Raw genomic sequence first — 21,879 nt, 5'->3', positions numbered from 1 at the left:
AAAAATACCTTTGTGTTTCTTTGTACTTTTTGGATTAATGAACTCTGTTTAACAAAGTAAAATGCACATCAAAGTAATAAAAAGTCACCACAATGTAAAACTGTAAAAATCTTTCAGCTTTTATGCAAAAAAAATAAATAAAAATTTTTGTTTTCAAATATAGGGGGTATAGCTCAGTGGTAGAGCATTTGACTGCAGATCAAGAGGTCCTTGGTTCAACTCCGAGTGCCCCCTGTATTCACTTTTTCAACAGATTAAACATGCTTTTTTACCTATATGTTCATGGAAGTTTTAGAACCATATGAAGTTGAATTCATGTTTATGTACTTTCTTAATGTGGATTCTGATTAAGAAATGTAGCAAAAAGATCATGTTGATGTGCCTTCTTAATATGATAAACAACATAAGAAATGTAGGAAAATGCTTGAGAAATTTTGTCTGAAATGAAAGCTACAAAAGATACATGTGGCACATTGGTAGAATCTAAACCCAAGAAACGACTTGTAAAATAAAAATACCTTTGTGTTTCTTTGTACTTTTTGGATTAATGAACTCTGTTTAACAAAGTAAAATGCACATCAAAGTAATAAAAAGTCACCACAATGTAAAACTGTGTAAAAATCTTTCAGTTTTTATGCCCAAAAAAAAGAAAATTTTTTTGTTTTCAAATATAGGGGGTATAGCTCAGTGGTAGAGCATTTGACTGCAGATCAAGAGGTCCTTGGTTCAACTTCGAGTGCCCCCTGTAGACACTTTTTCAACAGATTAATCATGCTTTTTTACCTTTATGTTCATGAAAGTTTAAAACCATATGAAGTTGAATTAATGTTTATGTACTTTCCTCTGGGGATTCTGATTAAGAAATGTAGCAAAAAGATCATGTTGATGTGCCTTCTTAATATGAAAACAACTTAAGAAATGTAGGAAAATGCTTGAGAAATTTTGTCAGAAATGAAAGCTACAAAAGATACATGTGGCACATTGGTAGAATCTAAACCCAAGAAATGACTTGTAAAATAAAAATACCTTTGTGTTTCTTTGTACTTTTTGAATTAATGAACTCTGTTTAACAAAGTAAAATGCACATCAAAGTAATAAAAAGTCACCACAATGTAAAACTGTGTAAAAATCTTTCAGGTTTTATGCAAAAAAAAAAAAAAAGTTTTTGTTTTCAAATGTAGGGGGTATAGCTCAGTGGTAGAGCATTTGACTGCAGATCAAGAGGTTCTTGATTCAACTCCGAGTGCCCCCTATATGCACTTTTTCAACAGATTAAACATGCCATTTTACCTATATGTTCATGGAAGTTTTAGAACCATATCAAGTTGATTTCATGTTTATGTACTTTCTTAATTTGAATACTATTTAAGAAAAGTAGCAAAAAGATCATGTTGATGTGCCTTCTTAATAGGAAAACAACTTAAGAAATGTAGGAAAATGCTTGAGAAATTTTGTCTGAAATGAAAGCTACAAAAGATACATGTGGCACATTGGTAGAATCTAAACCCAAGAAATGACTTGTAAAATAAAAATACCTTTGTGTTTCTTTGTACTTTTTGGATTAATGAACTCTGTTTCACAAAGTAAAATGCACATCAAAGTAATAAAAAGTCACCACAATGTAAAACTGTGTAAAAATCTTTCAGTTTTTATGCCAAAAAAAAAGAAAATTTTTTTGTTTTCAAATAAAGGGGGTATAGCTCAGTGGTAGAGCTTTTGACTGCAGATCAAGAGGTCCTTGGTTCAACTCCGAGTGCCCCCTGTATGCACTTTTTAAACATATTAAATATGCCATTTTACCAATATGTTCATGGAAGTTTTAGAACCATATCAAGTTGAATTCATGTTTATGTACTTTCTTAATTTGAATACTATTTAAGAAAAGTAGCAAAAAGATCATGTTGATTTGCCCTCTTAATAGGAAAACAACTTAAGAAATGTAGGAAAATGCTTGAGAAATTTGGTCTGAAAAGAAATCTACAAAAGATACATATGGCACATTGGTAGACTCTAAACCCAAGAAATGACTTGTAAAATAAAAATACCTTTGTGTTTCTTTGTACTTTTTCAATGAATGAACTCTGTTTATCAAAGTAAAATGCACATCAAAGTAATAAAAAGTCACCACTATGTAAAACTGTAAAAATCTTTCAGGTTTTATGCAAAAAAAAAAAAATTTTTGTTTTCCAATATAGGGGGTATAGCTCAGTGGTAGAGCATTTGACTGCAGATCAAGAGGTCCTTGGTTCGACTCCGAGTGCCCCCTGTGGACACTTTTTCAACAGATTAATCATGCTTTTTTACCTTTATGTTCATGAAAGTTTTAGAACCATATGAAGTTGAATTCATTTTTATGTACTTTCCTATGGGGATTCTGATTAAGAAATGTAGCAAAAAGATCATGTTGATGTGCCTTCTTAATATGAAAACAACTTAAGTAATGTAAGAAAATGCTTGAGAAATTTTGTCTGAAATGAAAGCTACAAAAGATACATGTGGCACATTGGTAGAATCTAAACCCAAGAAATGACTTGTAAAATAAAAAAACTTTTGTGTTTCTTTGTACTTTTTGAATTAATGAACTCTGTTTATCAAAGTAAAATGCACATCAAAGCAATAAAAAGTCACCACAATGTAAAACTGTGTAAAAATCTTTCAGGTTTTATGCAAAAAGAAAAAAAAAAGTTTTTGTTTTCTAATATTTCTAACTTCTTAACTTTCTAATATTTTCTAACTAATTTCTAACCAGGGATTCAAGCTTCAGGAGGCTAATTTGCATATTCCAGGTGCCTTCTGGGAGACCTTACGGCGCGCGAATTTTTGCCTGTAGGACATTATTGCAAGAGAGCTTGGCTGAGTAGATTACACAAGAAGGATAACACACAGCAAGTCAGCAGGATCTAGGAGCAACATGGCAGATGTGACAACCTACATGGTGAGCTGCAGCATGTGCTACATGTTCACAGATCGACCAGAAGAAGAATCCAATTTCACCTGTCAGAAGTGTAGACTAGTGGCCCTTTTTGGAAGAAAAGGTGCGGGGTCTGGAAGAAAGAATAGCAACTTTGAAACTCATCAAAGAGAATGAAGACTTTCTAGACAGAACAGAAGCATCTCTACTGGTCACAGAAGGTGCAAAAAGTGTCAGAGAACCTCCAAAAGCAGATGAGTGGAAGCATGTGACCAAAAGAAGCAAGAAGACCATGGAGAAATCACCAACCACACAACTGAAGAACCGATATCAAATCTTTGTAGAGGATGAAGATGGCACACCTAAGAATGAAGCAATACCAGCAAGCAAAAAAGAAAAGGGCACACAGCAACAAGTGACAGCAAAAAGTACAGCCAAGAAGCAACGAAGAGTGGTGGTGGTGGGAGACTCACTACTGAGAGGCACCGAAGCAGCCATCTGCAGACCGGACATAACTGCAAGAGAAGTATGCTGCCTTCCAGGTGCGATGATCAAGGATGTGACCGATAGGATACCAAAGCTCTTCAGCTCCAAGGACGTCCACCCATTTCTTCTGATACATGTTGGCACCAATGACACGGCAAGGAAGGACCTACCGACAATCTGCAAGGACTTTGAAGAGTTGGGGAAGAAAGTAAAGGAACTGGATGCACAGGTAGTTTTTTCTTCTATCCTTCCAGTAGACGGGCATGGCACCAGGAGATGGAACAGGATCCTTGATGCAAACAACTGGCTAAGACGATGGTGCAGACAACAAGGATTTGGATTCCTGGACCACGGTGTGAATTACTGGTATGATGGACTCCTCGCCAGAGACGGACTACACCTCAACAAACCTGGGAAACACACATTCGCCAGAAGACTCGCTACACTCATCAGGAGGGCGTTAAACTAGAAGAAGAGGGGACGGGAAGAAAAACATTAGACTCGAACAAAGACGACCCAGGAAAACATACTCAGAAGGGAGGTAAGAACATTTCTAAAACAATCCACAGTGAGGAGATTGGAACAAAACAAAATCCTCTAAACTGCATGCTCGCAAACGCCAGAAGCCTGACAAACAAGATGGAAGAACTAGAAGCAGAAATATCTACAGGTAACTTTGACATAGTGGGAATAACCGAGACATGGTTAGATGAAAGCTATGACTGGGCAGTTAACTTACAGGGTTACAGTCTGTTTAGAAAGGATCGTAAAAATCGGAGAGGAGGAGGGGTTTGTCTCTATGTAAAGTCTTGTCTAAAATCCACTTTAAGGGAGGATATTAGCGAAGGGAATGAGGATGTCGAGTCCATATGGGTTGAAATTCATGGAGGGAAAAATGGTAACAAAATTCTCATTGGGGTCTGTTACAAACCCCCAAATATAACAGAAAGCATGGAAAGTCTACTTCTAAAGCAGATAGATGAAGCTGCAACCCATAATGAGGTCCTGGTTATGGGGGACTTTAACTACCCGGATATTAACTGGGAAACAGAAACCTGTGAAATCCATAAAGGCAACAGGTTTCTGCTAATAACCAAGAAAAATTATCTTTCACAATTGGTGCAGAATCCAACCAGAGGAGCAGCACTTTTAGACCTAATACTATCTAATAGACCTGACAGAATAACAAATCTGCAGGTGGTTGGGCATTTAGGAAATAGCGACCACAATATTGTGCAGTTTCACCTGTCTTTCACTAGGGGGACTTGTCAGGGAGTCACAAAAACATTGAACTTTAGGAAGGCAAAGTTTGAACAGCTTAGAGATGCCCTTAATCTGGTAGACTGGGACAATATCCTCAGAAATGAGAATACAGATAATAAATGGGAAATGTTTAAGAACATCCTAAATAGGCAGTGTAAGCGGTTTAAACCTTGTGGGAATAAAAGGACTAGAAATAGGATAAACCCAATGTGGCTAAACAAAGAAGTAAGACAGGCAATTAACAGTAAAAAGAAAGCATTTGCACTACTAAAGCAGGATGGCACCATTGAAGCTCTAAAAAACTATAGGGAGAAAAATACTTTATCTAAAAAACTAATTAAAGCTGCCAAAAAGGAAACAGAGAAGCACATTGCTAAGGAGAGTAAAACTAATCCCAAACTGTTCTTCAACTATATCAATAGTAAAAGAATAAAAACTGAAAATGTAGGCCCCTTAAAAAATAGTGAGGAAAGAATGGTTGTAGATGATGAGGAAAAAGCTAACATATTAAACACCTTCTTCTCCACGGTATTCACGGTGGAAAATGAAATGCTAGGTGAAATTCCAAGAAACAATGAAAACCCTATATTAAGGGTCACCAATCTAACCCAAGAAGAGGTGCGAAACCGGCTAAATAAGATTAAAATAGATAAATCTCCGGGTCCGGATGGCATACACCCACGAGTACTAAGAGAACTAAGTAATGTAATAGATAAACCATTATTTCTTATTTTTAGTGACTCTATAGCGACAGGGTCTGTTCCGCAGGACTGGCGCATAGCAAATGTGGTGCCAATATTCAAAAAGGGCTCTAAAAGTGAACCTGGAAATTATAGGCCAGTAAGTCTAACCTCTATTGTTGGTAAAATATTTGAAGGGTTTCTGAGGGATGTTATTCTGGATTATCTCAATGAGAATAACTGTTTAACTCCATATCAGCATGGGTTTATGAGAAATCGCTCCTGTCAAACCAATCTAATCAGTTTTTATGAAGAGGTAAGCTATAGACTGGACCAAGGTGAGTCATTGGACGTGGTATATCTCGATTTTTCCAAAGCGTTTGATACCGTGCCGCACAAGAGGTTGGTACACAAAATGAGAATGCTTGGTCTGGGGGAAAATGTGTGTAAATGGGTTAGTAACTGGCTTAGTGATAGAAAGCAGAGGGTGGTTATAAATGGTATAGTCTCTAACTGGGTCGCTGTGACCAGTGGGGTACCGCAGGGGTCAGTATTGGGACCTGTTCTCTTCAACATATTCATTAATGATCTGGTAGAAGGTTTACACAGTAAAATATCGATATTTGCAGATGATACAAAACTATGTAAAGCAGTTAATACAAGAGAAGATAGTATTCTGCTACAGATGGATCTGGATAAGTTGGAAACTTGGGCTGAAAGGTGGCAGATGAGGTTTAACAATGATAAATGTAAGGTTATACACATGGGAAGAGGGAATCAATATCACCATTACACACTGAACGGGAAACCACTGGGTAAATCTGACAGGGAGAAGGACTTGGGGATCCTAGTTAATGATAAACTTACCTGGAGCAGCCAGTGCCAGGCAGCAGCTGCCAAGGCAAACAGGATCATGGGGTGCATTAAAAGAGGTCTGGATACACATGATGAGAGCATTATACTGCCTCTGTACAAATCCCTAGTTAGACCGCACATGGAGTACTGTGTCCAGTTTTGGGCACCGGTGCTCAGGAAGGATATAATGGAACTAGAGAGAGTACAAAGGAGGGCAACAAAATTAATAAAGGGGATGGGAGAACTACAATACCCAGATAGATTAGCGAAATTAGGATTATTTAGTCTAGAAAAAAGACGACTGAGGGGCGATCTAATAACCATGTATAAGTATATAAGGGGACAATACAAATATCTCGCTGAGGATCTGTTTATACCAAGGAAGGTGACGGGCACAAGGGGGCATTCTTTGCGTCTGGAGGAGAGAAGGTTTTTCCACCAACATAGAAGAGGATTCTTTACTGTTAGGGCAGTGAGAATCTGGAATTGCTTGCCTGAGGAGGTGGTGATGGCGAACTCAGTCGAGGGGTTCAAGAGAGGCCTGGATGTCTTCCTGGAGCAGAACAATATTGTATCATACAATTATTAGGTTCTGTAGAAGGACGTAGATCTGGGTATTTATTATGATGGAATATAGGCTGAACTGGATGGACAAATGTCTTTTTTCGGCCTTACTAACTATGTTACTATGTTACTATGTAATATAGGGGGTATAGCTCAGTGGTAGAGCATTTGACTGCAGATCAAGAGGTCCTTGGTTCAACTCCGAGTGCCCCCTGTATGCACTTTTTCAACAGATTAAACATGCCATTTTACCTATATGTTCATGGAAGTTTTAGAACCATATCAAGTTGAATTCATGTTTATGTACTTTCTTAATTTGAATACTATTTAAGAAAAGTAGCAAAAAGATCATGTTGATGTGCCTTCTTAATAGGAAAACAACTTAAGAAATGTAGGAAAATGCTTGAGAAATTTTGTCTGAAAAGAAATCTACAAAAGATACATATGGCACATTGGTAGACTCTAAACCCAAGAAATGACTTGTAAAATAAAAATACCTTTGTGTTTCTTTGTACTTTTTGGATTAATGAACTCTGTTTAACAAAGTAAAATGCACATCAAAGTAATAAAAAGTCACCACAATGTAAAACTGTAAAAATCTTTCAGCTTTTATGCAAAAAAAATAAATAAAAATTTTTGTTTTCAAATATAGGGGGTATAGCTCAGTGGTAGAGCATTTGACTGCAGATCAAGAGGTCCTTGGTTCAACTCCGAGTGCCCCCTGTATTCACTTTTTCAACAGATTAAACATGCTTTTTTACCTATATGTTCATGGAAGTTTTAGAACCATATGAAGTTGAATTCATGTTTATGTACTTTCTTAATGTGGATTCTGATTAAGAAATGTAGCAAAAAGATCATGTTGATGTGCCTTCTTAATATGATAAACAACATAAGAAATGTAGGAAAATGCTTGAGAAATTTTGTCTGAAATGAAAGCTACAAAAGATACATGTGGCACATTGGTAGAATCTAAACCCAAGAAACGACTTGTAAAATAAAAATACCTTTGTGTTTCTTTGTACTTTTTGGATTAATGAACTCTGTTTAACAAAGTAAAATGCACATCAAAGTAATAAAAAGTCACCACAATGTAAAACTGTGTAAAAATCTTTCAGTTTTTATGCCAAAAAAAAAGAAAATTTTTTTGTTTTCAAATATAGGGGGTATAGCTCAGTGGTAGAGCATTTGACTGCAGATCAAGAGGTCCTTGGTTCAACTTCGAGTGCCCCCTGTAGACACTTTTTCAACAGATTAATCATGCTTTTTTACCTTTATGTTCATGAAAGTTTAAAACCATATGAAGTTGAATTCATGTTTATGTACTTTCCTCTGGGGATTCTGATTAAGAAATGTAGCAAAAAGATCATGTTGATGTGCCTTCTTAATATGAAAACAACTTAAGAAATGTAGGAAAATGCTTGAGAAATTTTGTCAGAAATGAAAGCTACAAAAGATACATGTGGCACATTGGTAGAATCTAAACCAAAGAAATGACTTGTAAAATAAAAATACCTTTGTGTTTCTTTGTACTTTTTGAATTAATGAACTCTGTTTAACAAAGTAAAATGCACATCAAAGTAATAAAAAGTCACCACAATGTAAAACTGTGTAAAAATCTTTCAGGTTTTATGCAAAAAAAAAAAAAAAGTTTTTGTTTTCAAATGTAGGGGGTATAGCTCAGTGGTAGAGCATTTGACTGCAGATCAAGAGGTTCTTGATTCAACTCCGAGTGCCCCCTATATGCACTTTTTCAACAGATTAAACATGCCATTTTACCTATATGTTCATGGAAGTTTTAGAACCATATCAAGTTGATTTCATGTTTATGTACTTTCTTAATTTGAATACTATTTAAGAAAAGTAGCAAAAAGATCATGTTGATGTGCCTTCTTAATAGGAAAACAACTTAAGAAATGTAGGAAAATGCTTGAGAAATTTTGTCTGAAATGAAAGCTACAAAAGATACATGTGGCACATTGGTAGAATCTAAACCCAAGAAATGACTTGTAAAATAAAAATACCTTTGTGTTTCTTTGTACTTTTTGAATTAATGAACTCTGTTTATCAAAGTAAAATGCACATCAAAGCAATAAAAAGTCACCACAATGTAAAACTGTGTAAAAATCTTTCAGGTTTTATGCAAAAAAAAAAAAAAGTTTTTGCTTTCTATTATAGGGGGTATAGCTCAGTGGTAGAGCATTTGACTGCAGATCAAGAGGTCCTTGGTTCGACTCCGAGTGCCCCCTGTGGACACTTTTTCAACAGATTAATCATGCTTTTTTACCTTTATGTTCATGAAAGTTTTAGAACCATATGAAGTTGAATTCATATTTATGTACTTTCCTAATGTGGATTCTGATTAAGAAATGTAGCAAAAAGATCATGTTGATGTGCCTTCTTAATATGAAAACAACTTAAGAAATGTAGGAAAATGCTCCAGAAATTTTGTCTGAAATGAAAGCTACAAAAGATACATGTGGCACATTGGTAGACTCTAAACCCAAGAAATGACTTGTAAAATAAAAATACCTTTGTGTTTCTTTGTACTTTTTGGATTAATGAACTCTGTTTAACAAAGTAAAATGCACATCAAAGTAATAAAAAGTCACCACAATGTAAAACTGTGTAAAAATCTTTCAGTTTTTATGCCAAAAAAAAAGAAAATTTTTTTGTTTTCAAATAAAGGGGGTATAGCTCAGTGGTAGAGCATTTGACTGCAGATCAAGAGGTCCTTAGTTCAACTCCGAGTGCCCCCTGTATGCACTTTTTCAACATATTAAATATGCCATTTTACCAATATGTTCATGGAAGTTTTAGAACCATATCAAGTTGAATTCATGTTTATGTACTTTCTTAATTTGAATACTATTTAAGAAAAGTAGCAAAAAGATCATGTTGATGTGCCCTCTTAATAGGAAAACAACTTAAGAAATGTAGGAAAATGCTTGAGAAATTTGGTCTGAAAAGAAATCTACAAAAGATACATATGGCACATTGGTAGACTCTAAACCCAAGAAATGACTTGTAAAATAAAAATTCCTTTGTGTTTCTTTGTACTTTTTCAATGAATGAACTCTGTTTATCAAAGTAAAATGCACATCAAAGTAATAAAAAGTCACCACTATGTAAAACTGTAAAAATCTTTCAGGTTTTATGCAAAAAAAAAAAAGTTTTTGTTTTCCAATATAGGGGGTATAGCTCAGTGGTAGAGCATTTGACTGCAGATCAAGAGGTCCTTGGCTCGACTCCGAGTGCCCCCTGTGGACACTTTTTTAACAGATTAATCATGCTTTTTTACCTTTATGTTCATGAAAGTTTTAGAACCATATGAAGTTGAATTCATATTTATGTACTTTCCTAATGTGGATTCTGATTAAGAAATGTAGCAAAAAGATCATGTTGATGTGCCTTCTTAATATGAAAACAACTTAAGAAATGTAGGAAAATGCTCGAGAAATTTTGTCTGAAATGAAAGCTACAAAAGATACGTGGCCCATTGGTAGACTCTAAACCCAAGAAATGACTTGTAAAATAAAAATACCTTTGTGTTTCTTTGTACTTTTTGGATTAATGAACTCTGTTTCACAAAGTAAAATGCACATCAAAGTAATAAAAAGTCACCACAATGTAAAACTGTGTAAAAATCTTTCAGTTTTTATGCCAAAAAAAAAGAAAATTTTTTTGTTTTCAAATAAAGGGGGTATAGCTCAGTGGTAGAGCATTTGACTGCAGATCAAGAGGTCCTTGGTTCAACTCCGAGTGCCCCCTGTATGCACTTTTTAAACATATTAAATATGCCATTTTACCAATATGTTCATGGAAGTTTTAGAACCATATCAAGTTGAATTCATGTTTATGTACTTTCTTAATTTGAATACTATTTAAGAAAAGTAGCAAAAAGATCATGTTGATTTGCCCTCTTAATAGGAAAACAACTTAAGAAATGTAGGAAAATGCTTGAGAAATTTGGTCTGAAAAGAAATCTACAAAAGATACATATGGCACATTGGTAGACTCTAAACCCAAGAAATGACTTGTAAAATAAAAATACCTTTGTGTTTCTTTGTACTTTTTCAATGAATGAACTCTGTTTATCAAAGTAAAATGCACATCAAAGTAATAAAAAGTCACCACTATGTAAAACTGTAAAAATCTTTCAGGTTTTATGCAAAAAAAAAAAAAAATTTGTTTTCCAATATAGGGGGTATAGCTCAGTGGTAGAGCATTTGACTGCAGATCAAGAGGTCCTTGGTTCGACTCCGAGTGCCCCCTGTGGACACTTTTTCAACAGATTAATCATGCTTTTTTACCTTTATGTTCATGAAAGTTTTAGAACCATATGAAGTTGAATTCATATTTATGTACTTTCCTAATGTGGATTCTGATTAAGAAATGTAGCAAAAAGATCATGTTGATGTGCCTTCTTAATATGAAAACAACTTAAGAAATGTAGGAAAATGCTCGAGAAATTTTGTCTGAAATGAAAGCTACAAAAGATACATGTGGCACATTGGTAGAATCTAAACCCAAGAAATGACTTGTAAAATAAAAATACCTTTGTGTTTCTTTGTACTTTTTGGATTAATGAACTCTGTTTAACAAAGTAAAATGCACATCAAAGTAATAAAAAGTCACCACAATGCAAATCTGTAAAAATCTTTCAGCTTTTATGCAAAAAAAAAAATAAAAACATTTTTGTTTTCAAATATAGGGGGTATAGCTCAGTGGTAGAGCATTTGACTGCAGATCAAGAGGTCCTTGGTTCAACTCCGAGTGCCCCCTGTATCCACTTTTTCAACAGATTAAACATGCCATTTTACCTATATGTTCATGGAAGTTTTAGAACCATATGAAGTTGAATTCATGTTTATGTACTTTCTTAATGTGGATTCTGATTAAGAAATGTAGCAAAAAGATCATGTTGATGTGCCTTCTTAATATGAAAACAACTTAAGAAATGTAGGAAAATGCTTGAGAAATTTTGTCTGAAAAGAAATCTACAAAAGATACGTATGGCACATTGGTAGACTCTAAACCCAAGAAATGACTTGTAAAATAAAAATACCTTTGTGTTTCTTTGTACTTTTTGAATTAATGAACTCTGTTTATAATAGTAAAATGCACATCAAAGTAATAAAAAGTCACCACAATGTAAAACTGCGTAGAAATCTTTCATGTTTTATGCAAAAAAAAAAAAAAGTTTTTGATTTCAAATATTGGGGGTATAGCTCAGTGGTAGAGCATTTGACTGCAGATCAAGAGGTCCTTGGTTCAACTCCGAGTGCCCCCTGTATTCACTTTTTCAACAGATTAAACATGCTTTTTTACCTATATGTTCATGAAAGTTTTAGAACCATATCAAGTTGAATTCATGTTTATGTACTTTCTTAATTTGAATACTATTTAAGAAATGTAGCAAAAAGATCATGTTGATGTGCCTTCTTAATAGGAAAACAACTTAAGAAATGTAGGGAAATGCTTGAGAAATTTTGTCTGAAAAGAAATCTACAAGAGATACATATGGCACATTGGTAGACTCTAAACCCAAGAAATGACTTGTAAAATAAAAATACTTTTGTGTTTCTTTGTACTTTTTGAATAATTGAACTCTGTTTATCAAAGTAAAATGCACATCAAAGTAACAAAAAGTCACCACAACGTAAAACTATAAAAATCTTTCAGGTTTTATGCAAAAAAAAAAAATTTTTGTTTTCTAATATAGGGGGTATAGCTCAGTGGTAGAGCATTTGACTGCAGATCAAGAGGTCCTTGGTTCGACTCCGAGTGCCCCCTGTGGACACTTTTTCAACAGATTAATCATGCTTTTTTATGATCATGAAAGGTTTAGAACCATATGAAGTTGAATTCATGTTTATGTACTTTCCTAATGTGGATTCTGATTAAGAAATGTAGCAAAAAGATCATGTTGATGTGCCTTCTTAATATGAAAACAACTTAAGAAATGTATCAAAATGCTCGAGAAATTTTGTCTGAAATGAAAGCTACAAAAGATACATGTGGCACATTGGTAGAATCTAAACCCAAGAAATGACTTGTAAAATAAAAATACCTTTGTGTTTCTTTGTACTTTTTGGATTAATGAACTCTGTTTAACAAAGTAAAATGCACATCAAAGTAATAAAAAGTCACCACAATGTAAAACTGTGTAAAAATCTTTCAGGTTTTATGCAAAAAAAAAAAAGTTTTTGTTTTATGATACAGGGGGTATAACTCAGTGGTAGAGCATTTGACTGCAGATTGAGAGGTCCTTGGTTCGACTCCGAGTGCCCCCTGTGGACACTTTTTCAACAGATTAATCATGCTTTTTTACCTATATGTTCATGAAAGGTTTAGAACCATATGAAGTTGAATTCATGTTTATGTACTTTCCTAATGTGGATTCTGATTTAGAAATGTAGCAAAAAGATCATGTTGATGTGCCTTCTTAATATGAAAACAACTTAAGAAATGTATCGAAATGCTCGAGAAATTTTGTCTGAATTGAAAGCTACAAAAGATACATGTGGCACATTGGTAGAATCTAAACCCAAGAAATGACTTGTAAAATAAAAATACCTCTGTGTTTCTTTGTACTTTTTGGATTAATGAACTCTGTTTTTACAAAGTAAAATGCACATCAAAGTAATAAAAAGTCACCACAATGTAAAACTGTGTAAAAATCTTTCAGTTTTTATGCAAAAAAAAAAAGAAAAAAATTTTGTTTTCAAATATAGGGGGTATAGCTCAGTGGTAGAGCATTTGACTGCAGATCAAGAGGTCCTTGGTTCGACTCTGAGTGCCCCCTGTATACACTTTTTCAACAGATTAATCATGCTTTTTTACCTTTATGTTCATGAAAGTTTTAGAACCATATGAAGTTGAATTCATTTTTATGTACTTTCCTATGGGGATTCTGATTAAGAAATGTAGCAAAAAGATCATGTTGATGTGCCTTCTTAATATGAAAACAACTTAAGAAATGTAAGAAAATGCTTGAGAAATTTTGTCTGAAATGAAAGCTACAAAAGATACATGTGGCACATTGGTAGAATCTAAACCCAAGAAATGACTTGTAAAATAAAAATACCTTTGTGTTTCTTTGTACTTTTTGAATTAATGAACTCTGTTTATCAAAGTAAAATGCACATCAAAGCAATAAAAAGTCACCACAATGTAAAACTGTGTAAAAATCTTTCAGGTTTTATGCAAAAAAAAAAAAAAAAAAGTTTTTGTTTTCAAATGTAGGGGGTATAGCTCAGTGGTAGAGCATTTGACTGCAGATCAAGAGGTTCTTGATTCAACTCCGAGTGCCCCCTGTATGCACTTTTTCAACAGATTAAACATGCCATTTTACCTATATGTTCATGGAAGTTTTAGAACCATATCAAGTTGAATTCATGTTTATGTACTTTCTTAATTTGAATACTATTTAAGAAAAGTAGCAAAAAGATCATGTTGATGTGCCTTCTTAATAGGAAAACAACTTAAGAAATGTAGGAAAATGCTTGAGAAATTTTGTCTGAAAAGAAATCTACAAAAGATACATATGGCACATTGGTAGACTCTAAACCCAAGAAATGACTTGTAAAATAAAAATACCTTTGTGTTTCTTTGTACTTTTTGAATTAATGAACTCTGTTTATCAAAGTAAAATGCACATCAAAGTAATAAAAAGTCACCACAATGTAAAACTGTGTAAAAATCTTTCAGGTTTTATGCAAAATAAAAAAAGTTTTTGTTTTCTAACATAGGGGGTATAGCTCAGTGGTAGAGCATTTGACTGCAGATCAAGAGGTCCTTGGTTCAACTCTGAGTGCCCCCTGTATTCACTTTTTCAACAGATTAATCATGCTTTTTTACCTTTATGTTCATGAAAGTTTTAGAATCATATGAAGTTGAATTCATATTTATGTACTTTCCTAATGTGGATTCTGATTAAGAAATGTAGCAAAAAGATCATGTTGATGTGCCTTCTTAATATGAAAACAACTTAAGAAATGTAGGAAAATGCTCGAGAAATTTTGTCTGAAATGAAAGCTACAAAAGATACATGTGGCACATTGGTAGAATCTAAACCCAAGAAATGACTTGTAAAATAAAAATACCTCTGTGTTTCTTTGTACTTTTTGGATTAATGAACTCTGTTTTTACAAAGTAAAATGCACATCAAAGTAATAAAAAGTCACCACAATGTAAAACTGTGTAAAAATCTTTCAGCTTTTATGCAAAAAAATAAAATAAAAAAAATTTTGTTTTCAAATATAGGGGGTATAGCTCAGTGGTAGAGCATTTGACTGCAGATCAAGAGGTCCTTGGTTCATCTCTGAGTGCCCCCTGTATTCACTTTTTCAACAGATTAAACATGCTTTTTTACCTATATGTTCATGGAAGTTTTAGAACCATATGAAGTTGAATTCATGTTTATGTACTTTCTTAATGTGGATTCTGATTAAGAAATGTAGCAAAAAGATCATGTTGATGTGCATTCTTAATATGAAAACAACTTAAGAAATGTAGGAAAATGCTCGAGAAATTTTGTCTGTAATCAAAGCTACAAAAGATACATGTGGCACATTGGTAGAATCTAAACCCAAGAAATGACTTGTAAAATAAAAATACCTTTGTGTTTCTTTGTACTTTTTGGATTAATGAACTCTGTTTAACAAAGTAAAATGCACATCAAAGTAATAAAAAGTCACCACAATGTAAAACTGTGTAAAAATCTTTCAGTTTTTATGCAAAAAAAATAAAAAAAATTTTGTTTTCAAATATAGGGGGTAAAGCTCGGTGGTAGAGCATTTGACTGCAGATCAAGAGGTCCTTGGTTCAACTCCGAGTGCCCCCTGTATGCACTTTTTCAATAGATTAAACATGCTTTTTTACCTATATGTTCATGGAAGTTTTAGAACCATATGAAGTTGAATTCATGTTTATGTACTTTCTTAATTTGAATACTATTTAAGAAAAGTAGCAAAAAGATCATGTTGATGTGCCTTCTTAATATGAAAACAACTCAAGAAATGTAGGAAAATGCTTGAGAAATTTTGTCTGAAATGAAAGCTACAAAAGATACATGTGGCACATTGGTAGAATCTAAACCCAAGAAATGACTTGTAAAATAAAAATACCTTTGTGTTTCTTTGTACTTTTTGAATTAATGAACTCTGTTTAACAAAGTAAAATGCACATCAAAGCAATAAAAAGTCACCACAATGTAAAACTGTGTAAAAATCTTTCAGGTTTTTTGCAAAAAAAAAAAGTTTTTGTTTTCAAATGTAGGGGGTATAGCTCAGTGGTAGAGCATTTGACTGCAGATCAAGAGGTCCTTGGTTCGACTCCGAGTGCCCCCTGTGGACACTTTTTCTACAGATTAATCATGCTTTTTTACCTTTATGTTCATGAAAGGTTTAGAACCATATGAAGTTGAATTCATGTTTATGTACTTTCCTAATGTGGATTCTGATTAAGAAATGTAGCAAAAAGATCATGTTGATGTGCCTTCTTAATATGAAAACAACTTAAGAAATGTATCAAAATGCTCCAGAAATTTTGTCTGAAATGAAAGCTACAAAAGATACATGTGGCACATTGGTAGAATCTAAACCCAAGAAATGACTTGTAAAATAAAAATACCTTTGTGTTTCTTTGTACTTTTTGGATTAATGAACTCTGTTTAACAAAGTAAAATGCACATCAAAGTAATAAAAAGTCACCACAATGTAAAACTGTGTAAAAATCTTTCAGGTTTTATGCAAAAAAAAAAAGTTTTTGTTTTCAAATATAGGGGGTGTAGCTCAGTGGTAGAGCATTTGACTGTAGATCAAGAGGTCCTTGGTTCAACTCCGAGTGTCCCTTGCAGAACCATATAAAGTTGAATTCATGTTTATGTACTTTCTTAATTTGAATACTATTTAAGAAAAGTAGCAAAAAGATCATGTTGATGTGCCTTCTTAATATGAAAACAACTTAAGAAATGTAGGAAAATGCTTGAGAAATTGTGTCTGAAATGAAAGCTACAAAAGATACATGTGGCACATTGGTAGAATCTAAACCCAAGAAATGACTTGTAAAATAAAAATACCTTTGTGTTTCTTTGTACTTTTTGAATTAATGAACTCTGTTTAACAAAGTAAAATGCACATCAAAGCAATAAAAAGTCACCACAATATAAAACTGTGTAAAAATCTTTCAGGTTTTATGCAAAAAAAAAAAGTTTTTGTTTTCAAATATAGGGGGTATAGCTCAGTGGTAGAGCATTTGACTGCAGATCAAGAGGTCATTGGCTCGACTCCGAGTGCCCCCTGTGGACACTTTTTCAACAGATTAATCATGCCTTTTTACCTTTATGTTCATGAAAGTTTTAGAACCATATGAAGTTGAATTCATGTTTATGTACTTTCTTAATGTGGATTCTGATTAAGAAATGTAGCAAAAAGATCATGTTGATGTGCCTTCTTAATATGAAAACAACTTAAGAAATGTAGGAAAATGCTCGATAAATTTTGTCTGTAATCAAAGCTACAAAAGATACATGTGGCACATTGGTAGAATCTAAACCCAAGAAATGACTTGTAAAATAAAAATGCCTTTGTGTTTCTTTGTACTTTTTGGATTAATGAACTCTGTTTAACAAAGTAAAATGCACATCAAAGTAATAAAAAGTCACCACAATGTAAAACTGTGTAAAAATCTTTCAGGTTTTATGCAAAAAAAAAAAAAAGTTTATGTTTTCAAATATAGGGGGTATAGCTCAGTGGTAGAGCATTTGACTGCAGATCAAGAGGTCCTTGGTTCAACTCCGAGTGCCCCCTGTATGCACTTTTTCAACAGATTAAACATGCCATTTTACCTATATGTTCATGGAAGTTTTAGAACCATATCAAGTTGAATTCATGTTTATGTACTTTCTTAATTTGAATACTGTTTAAGAAAAGTAGAAAAAAGATCATGTTGATGTGCCTTCTTAATATGAAAACAACTTAAGAAATGTAGGAAAATGCTCGATAAATTTTGTCTGTAATCAAAGCTACAAAAGATACATGTGGCACATTGGTAGAATCTAAACCCAAGAAATGACTTGTAAAATAAAAATGCCTTTGTGTTTCTTTGTACTTTTTGGATTAATGAACTCTGTTTAACAAAGTAAAATGCACATCAAAGTAATAAAAAGTCACCACAATGTAAAACTGTGTAAAAATCTTTCAGCTTTTATGCAAAAAAAAAAAAAAGTTCATGTTTTCAAATATAGGGGGTGTAGCTCAGTGGTAGAGCATTTGACTGCAGATCAAGAGGTCCTTGGTTCGACTCTGAGTGCCCCCTGTATACACTTTTTCAACAGATTAATCATGCTTTTTTACCTTTATGTTCATGAAAGTTTTAGAACCATATGAAGTTGAATTCATTTTTATGTACTTTCCTATGGGGATTCTGATTAAGAAATGTAGCAAAAAGATCATGTTGATGTGCCTTCTTAATATGAAAACAACTTAAGAAATGTAAGAAAATGCTTGAGAAATTTTGTCTGAAATGAAAGCTACAAAAGATACATGTGGCACATTGGTAGAATCTAAACCCAAGAAATGACTTGTAAAATAAAAATACCTTTGTGTTTCTTTGTACTTTTTGAATTAATGAACTCTGTTTATCAAAGTAAAATGCACATCAAAGCAATAAAAAGTCACCACAATGTAAAACTGTGTAAAAATCTTTCAGGTTTTATGCAAAAAAAAAAAAAAAAAGTTTTTGTTTTCAAATGTAGGGGGTATAGCTCAGTGGTAGAGCATTTGACTGCAGATCAAGAGGTTCTTGATTCAACTCCGAGTGCCCCCTGTATGCACTTTTTCAACAGATTAAACATGCCATTTTACCTATATGTTCATGGAAGTTTTAGAACCATATCAAGTTGAATTCATGTTTATGTACTTTCTTAATTTGAATACTATTTAAGAAAAGTAGCAAAAAGATCATGTTGATGTGCCTTCTTAATAGGAAAACAACTTAAGAAATGTAGGAAAATGCTTGAGAAATTTTGTCTGAAAAGAAATCTACAAAAGATACATATGGCACATTGGTAGACTCTAAACCCAAGAAATGACTTGTAAAATAAAAATACCTTTGTGTTTCTTTGTACTTTTTGAATTAATGAACTCTGTTTATCAAAGTAAAATGCACATCAAAGTAATAAAAAGTCACCACAATGTAAAACTGTGTAAAAATCTTTCAGGTTTTATGCAAAATAAAAAAAGTTTTTGTTTTCTAACATAGGGGGTATAGCTCAGTGGTAGAGCATTTGACTGCAGATCAAGAGGTCCTTGGTTCAACTCTGAGTGCCCCCTGTATTCACTTTTTCAACAGATTAATCATGCTTTTTTACCTTTATGTTCATGAAAGTTTTAGAATCATATGAAGTTGAATTCATATTTATGTACTTTCCTAATGTGGATTCTGATTAAGAAATGTAGCAAAAAGATCATGTTGATGTGCCTTCTTAATATGAAAACAACTTAAGAAATGTAGGAAAATGCTCGAGAAATTTTGTCTGAAATGAAAGCTACAAAAGATACATGTGGCACATTGGTAGAATCTAAACCCAAGAAATGACTTGTAAAATAAAAATACCTCTGTGTTTCTTTGTACTTTTTGGATTAATGAACTCTGTTTTTACAAAGTAAAATGCACATCAAAGTAATAAAAAGTCACCACAATGTAAAACTGTGTAAAAATCTTTCAGCTTTTATGCAAAAAAATAAAATAAAAAAAATTTTGTTTTCAAATATAGGGGGTATAGCTCAGTGGTAGAGCATTTGACTGCAGATCAAGAGGTCCTTGGTTCATCTCTGAGTGCCCCCTGTATTCACTTTTTCAACAGATTAAACATGCTTTTTTACCTATATGTTCATGGAAGTTTTAGAACCATATGAAGTTGAATTCATGTTTATGTACTTTCTTAATGTGGATTCTGATTAAGAAATGTAGCAAAAAGATCATGTTGATGTGCATTCTTAATATGAAAACAACTTAAGAAATGTAGGAAAATGCTCGAGAAATTTTGTCTGTAATCAAAGCTACAAAAGATACATGTGGCACATTGGTAGAATCTAAACCCAAGAAATGACTTGTAAAATAAAAATACCTTTGTGTTTCTTTGTACTTTTTGGATTAATGAACTCTGTTTAACAAAGTAAAATGCACATCAAAGTAATAAAAAGTCACCACAATGTAAAACTGTGTAAAAATCTTTCAGTTTTTATGCAAAAAAAATAAAAAAAATTTTGTTTTCAAATATAGGGGGTAAAGCTCGGTGGTAGAGCATTTGACTGCAGATCAAGAGGTCCTTGGTTCAACTCCGAGTGCCCCCTGTATGCACTTTTTCAATAGATTAAACATGCTTTTTTACCTATATGTTCATGGAAGTTTTAGAACCATATGAAGTTGAATTCATGTTTATGTACTTTCTTAATTTGAATACTATTTAAGAAAAGTAGCAAAAAGATCATGTTGATGTGCCTTCTTAATATGAAAACAACTCAAGAAATGTAGGAAAATGCTTGAGAAATTTTGTCTGAAATGAAAGCTACAAAAGATACATGTGGCACATTGGTAGAATCTAAACCCAAGAAATGACTTGTAAAATAAAAATACCTTTGTGTTTCTTTGTACTTTTTGAATTAATGAACTCTGTTTAACAAAGTAAAATGCACATCAAAGCAATAAAAAGTCACCACAATGTAAAACTGTGTAAAAATCTTTCAGGTTTTTTGCAAAAAAAAAAAGTTTTTGTTTTCAAATGTAGGGGGTATAGCTCAGTGGTAGAGCATTTGACTGCAGATCAAGAGGTCCTTGGTTCGACTCCGAGTGCCCCCTGTGGACACTTTTTCTACAGATTAATCATGCTTTTTTACCTTTATGTTCATGAAAGGTTTAGAACCATATGAAGTTGAATTCATGTTTATGTACTTTCCTAATGTGGATTCTGATTAAGAAATGTAGCAAAAAGATCATGTTGATGTGCCTTCTTAATATGAAAACAACTTAAGAAATGTATCAAAATGCTCCAGAAATTTTGTCTGAAATGAAAGCTACAAAAGATACATGTGGCACATTGGTAGAATCTAAACCCAAGAAATGACTTGTAAAATAAAAATACCTTTGTGTTTCTTTGTACTTTTTGGATTAATGAACTCTGTTTAACAAAGTAAAATGCACATCAAAGTAATAAAAAGTCACCACAATGTAAAACTGTGTAAAAATCTTTCAGGTTTTATGCAAAAAAAAAAAGTTTTTGTTTTCAAATATAGGGGGTGTAGCTCAGTGGTAGAGCATTTGACTGTAGATCAAGAGGTCCTTGGTTCAACTCCGAGTGTCCCTTGCAGAACCATATAAAGTTGAATTCATGTTTATGTACTTTCTTAATTTGAATACTATTTAAGAAAAGTAGCAAAAAGATCATGTTGATGTGCCTTCTTAATATGAAAACAACTTAAGAAATGTAGGAAAATGCTTGAGAAATTGTGTCTGAAATGAAAGCTACAAAAGATACATGTGGCACATTGGTAGAATCTAAACCCAAGAAATGACTTGTAAAATAAAAATACCTTTGTGTTTCTTTGTACTTTTTGAATTAATGAACTCTGTTTAACAAAGTAAAATGCACATCAAAGCAATAAAAAGTCACCACAATATAAAACTGTGTAAAAATCTTTCAGGTTTTATGCAAAAAAAAAAAGTTTTTGTTTTCAAATATAGGGGGTATAGCTCAGTGGTAGAGCATTTGACTGCAGATCAAGAGGTCATTGGCTCGACTCCGAGTGCCCCCTGTGGACACTTTTTCAACAGATTAATCATGCCTTTTTACCTTTATGTTCATGAAAGTTTTAGAACCATATGAAGTTGAATTCATGTTTATGTACTTTCTTAATGTGGATTCTGATTAAGAAATGTAGCAAAAAGATCATGTTGATGTGCCTTCTTAATATGAAAACAACTTAAGAAATGTAGGAAAATGCTCGATAAATTTTGTCTGTAATCAAAGCTACAAAAGATACATGTGGCACATTGGTAGAATCTAAACCCAAGAAATGACTTGTAAAATAAAAATGCCTTTGTGTTTCTTTGTAC

At 33.2% G+C, this 21,879-nt stretch overlaps 17 non-coding genes across 17 annotated transcripts; all 17 read left to right on the top strand.

The window, feature by feature from the left end:
- The first annotated feature begins 162 nt into the window (after window positions 1-162).
- TRNAC-GCA (transfer RNA cysteine (anticodon GCA)) lies at window positions 163-234 on the top strand. The gene has a single exon. It is a non-coding gene; the product is annotated as a tRNA-Cys (tRNA).
- A 1,456-nt stretch (window positions 235-1,690) lies between these two features.
- TRNAC-GCA (transfer RNA cysteine (anticodon GCA)) lies at window positions 1,691-1,762 on the top strand. The gene has a single exon. It is a non-coding gene; the product is annotated as a tRNA-Cys (tRNA).
- Window positions 1,763-2,194: 432 nt separating this feature from the next.
- TRNAC-GCA (transfer RNA cysteine (anticodon GCA)) lies at window positions 2,195-2,266 on the top strand. The gene has a single exon. It is a non-coding gene; the product is annotated as a tRNA-Cys (tRNA).
- A 4,635-nt stretch (window positions 2,267-6,901) lies between these two features.
- On the top strand, window positions 6,902-6,973 carry TRNAC-GCA (transfer RNA cysteine (anticodon GCA)). The gene has a single exon. It is a non-coding gene; the product is annotated as a tRNA-Cys (tRNA).
- A 437-nt stretch (window positions 6,974-7,410) lies between these two features.
- On the top strand, window positions 7,411-7,482 carry TRNAC-GCA (transfer RNA cysteine (anticodon GCA)). The gene has a single exon. It is a non-coding gene; the product is annotated as a tRNA-Cys (tRNA).
- Window positions 7,483-8,936: 1,454 nt separating this feature from the next.
- On the top strand, window positions 8,937-9,008 carry TRNAC-GCA (transfer RNA cysteine (anticodon GCA)). Its single transcript has one exon. It is a non-coding gene; the product is annotated as a tRNA-Cys (tRNA).
- A 1,450-nt stretch (window positions 9,009-10,458) lies between these two features.
- Window positions 10,459-10,530, top strand: TRNAC-GCA (transfer RNA cysteine (anticodon GCA)). The gene has a single exon. It is a non-coding gene; the product is annotated as a tRNA-Cys (tRNA).
- Window positions 10,531-10,962: 432 nt separating this feature from the next.
- TRNAC-GCA (transfer RNA cysteine (anticodon GCA)) lies at window positions 10,963-11,034 on the top strand. Its single transcript has one exon. It is a non-coding gene; the product is annotated as a tRNA-Cys (tRNA).
- A 438-nt stretch (window positions 11,035-11,472) lies between these two features.
- On the top strand, window positions 11,473-11,544 carry TRNAC-GCA (transfer RNA cysteine (anticodon GCA)). The gene has a single exon. It is a non-coding gene; the product is annotated as a tRNA-Cys (tRNA).
- A 436-nt stretch (window positions 11,545-11,980) lies between these two features.
- On the top strand, window positions 11,981-12,052 carry TRNAC-GCA (transfer RNA cysteine (anticodon GCA)). The gene has a single exon. It is a non-coding gene; the product is annotated as a tRNA-Cys (tRNA).
- Window positions 12,053-12,483: 431 nt separating this feature from the next.
- On the top strand, window positions 12,484-12,555 carry TRNAC-GCA (transfer RNA cysteine (anticodon GCA)). The gene has a single exon. It is a non-coding gene; the product is annotated as a tRNA-Cys (tRNA).
- Window positions 12,556-13,495: 940 nt separating this feature from the next.
- On the top strand, window positions 13,496-13,567 carry TRNAC-GCA (transfer RNA cysteine (anticodon GCA)). The gene has a single exon. It is a non-coding gene; the product is annotated as a tRNA-Cys (tRNA).
- Window positions 13,568-14,512: 945 nt separating this feature from the next.
- Window positions 14,513-14,584, top strand: TRNAC-GCA (transfer RNA cysteine (anticodon GCA)). Its single transcript has one exon. It is a non-coding gene; the product is annotated as a tRNA-Cys (tRNA).
- Window positions 14,585-16,040: 1,456 nt separating this feature from the next.
- On the top strand, window positions 16,041-16,112 carry TRNAC-GCA (transfer RNA cysteine (anticodon GCA)). The gene has a single exon. It is a non-coding gene; the product is annotated as a tRNA-Cys (tRNA).
- A 1,389-nt stretch (window positions 16,113-17,501) lies between these two features.
- TRNAC-GCA (transfer RNA cysteine (anticodon GCA)) lies at window positions 17,502-17,573 on the top strand. Its single transcript has one exon. It is a non-coding gene; the product is annotated as a tRNA-Cys (tRNA).
- Window positions 17,574-19,025: 1,452 nt separating this feature from the next.
- On the top strand, window positions 19,026-19,097 carry TRNAC-GCA (transfer RNA cysteine (anticodon GCA)). Its single transcript has one exon. It is a non-coding gene; the product is annotated as a tRNA-Cys (tRNA).
- A 1,456-nt stretch (window positions 19,098-20,553) lies between these two features.
- TRNAC-GCA (transfer RNA cysteine (anticodon GCA)) lies at window positions 20,554-20,625 on the top strand. The gene has a single exon. It is a non-coding gene; the product is annotated as a tRNA-Cys (tRNA).
- The last annotated feature ends 1,254 nt before the right edge of the window (window positions 20,626-21,879 follow it).

The sequence above is a fragment of the Ranitomeya imitator genome, chromosome 1, assembly GCF_032444005.1.
Source record: "Ranitomeya imitator isolate aRanImi1 chromosome 1, aRanImi1.pri, whole genome shotgun sequence".
Lineage (NCBI taxonomy): Eukaryota > Metazoa > Chordata > Amphibia > Anura > Dendrobatidae > Ranitomeya > Ranitomeya imitator.
The sequence above is the reverse complement of the archived record's forward strand: the minus strand, read 5'-3'. Positions and strand labels throughout refer to the sequence as shown.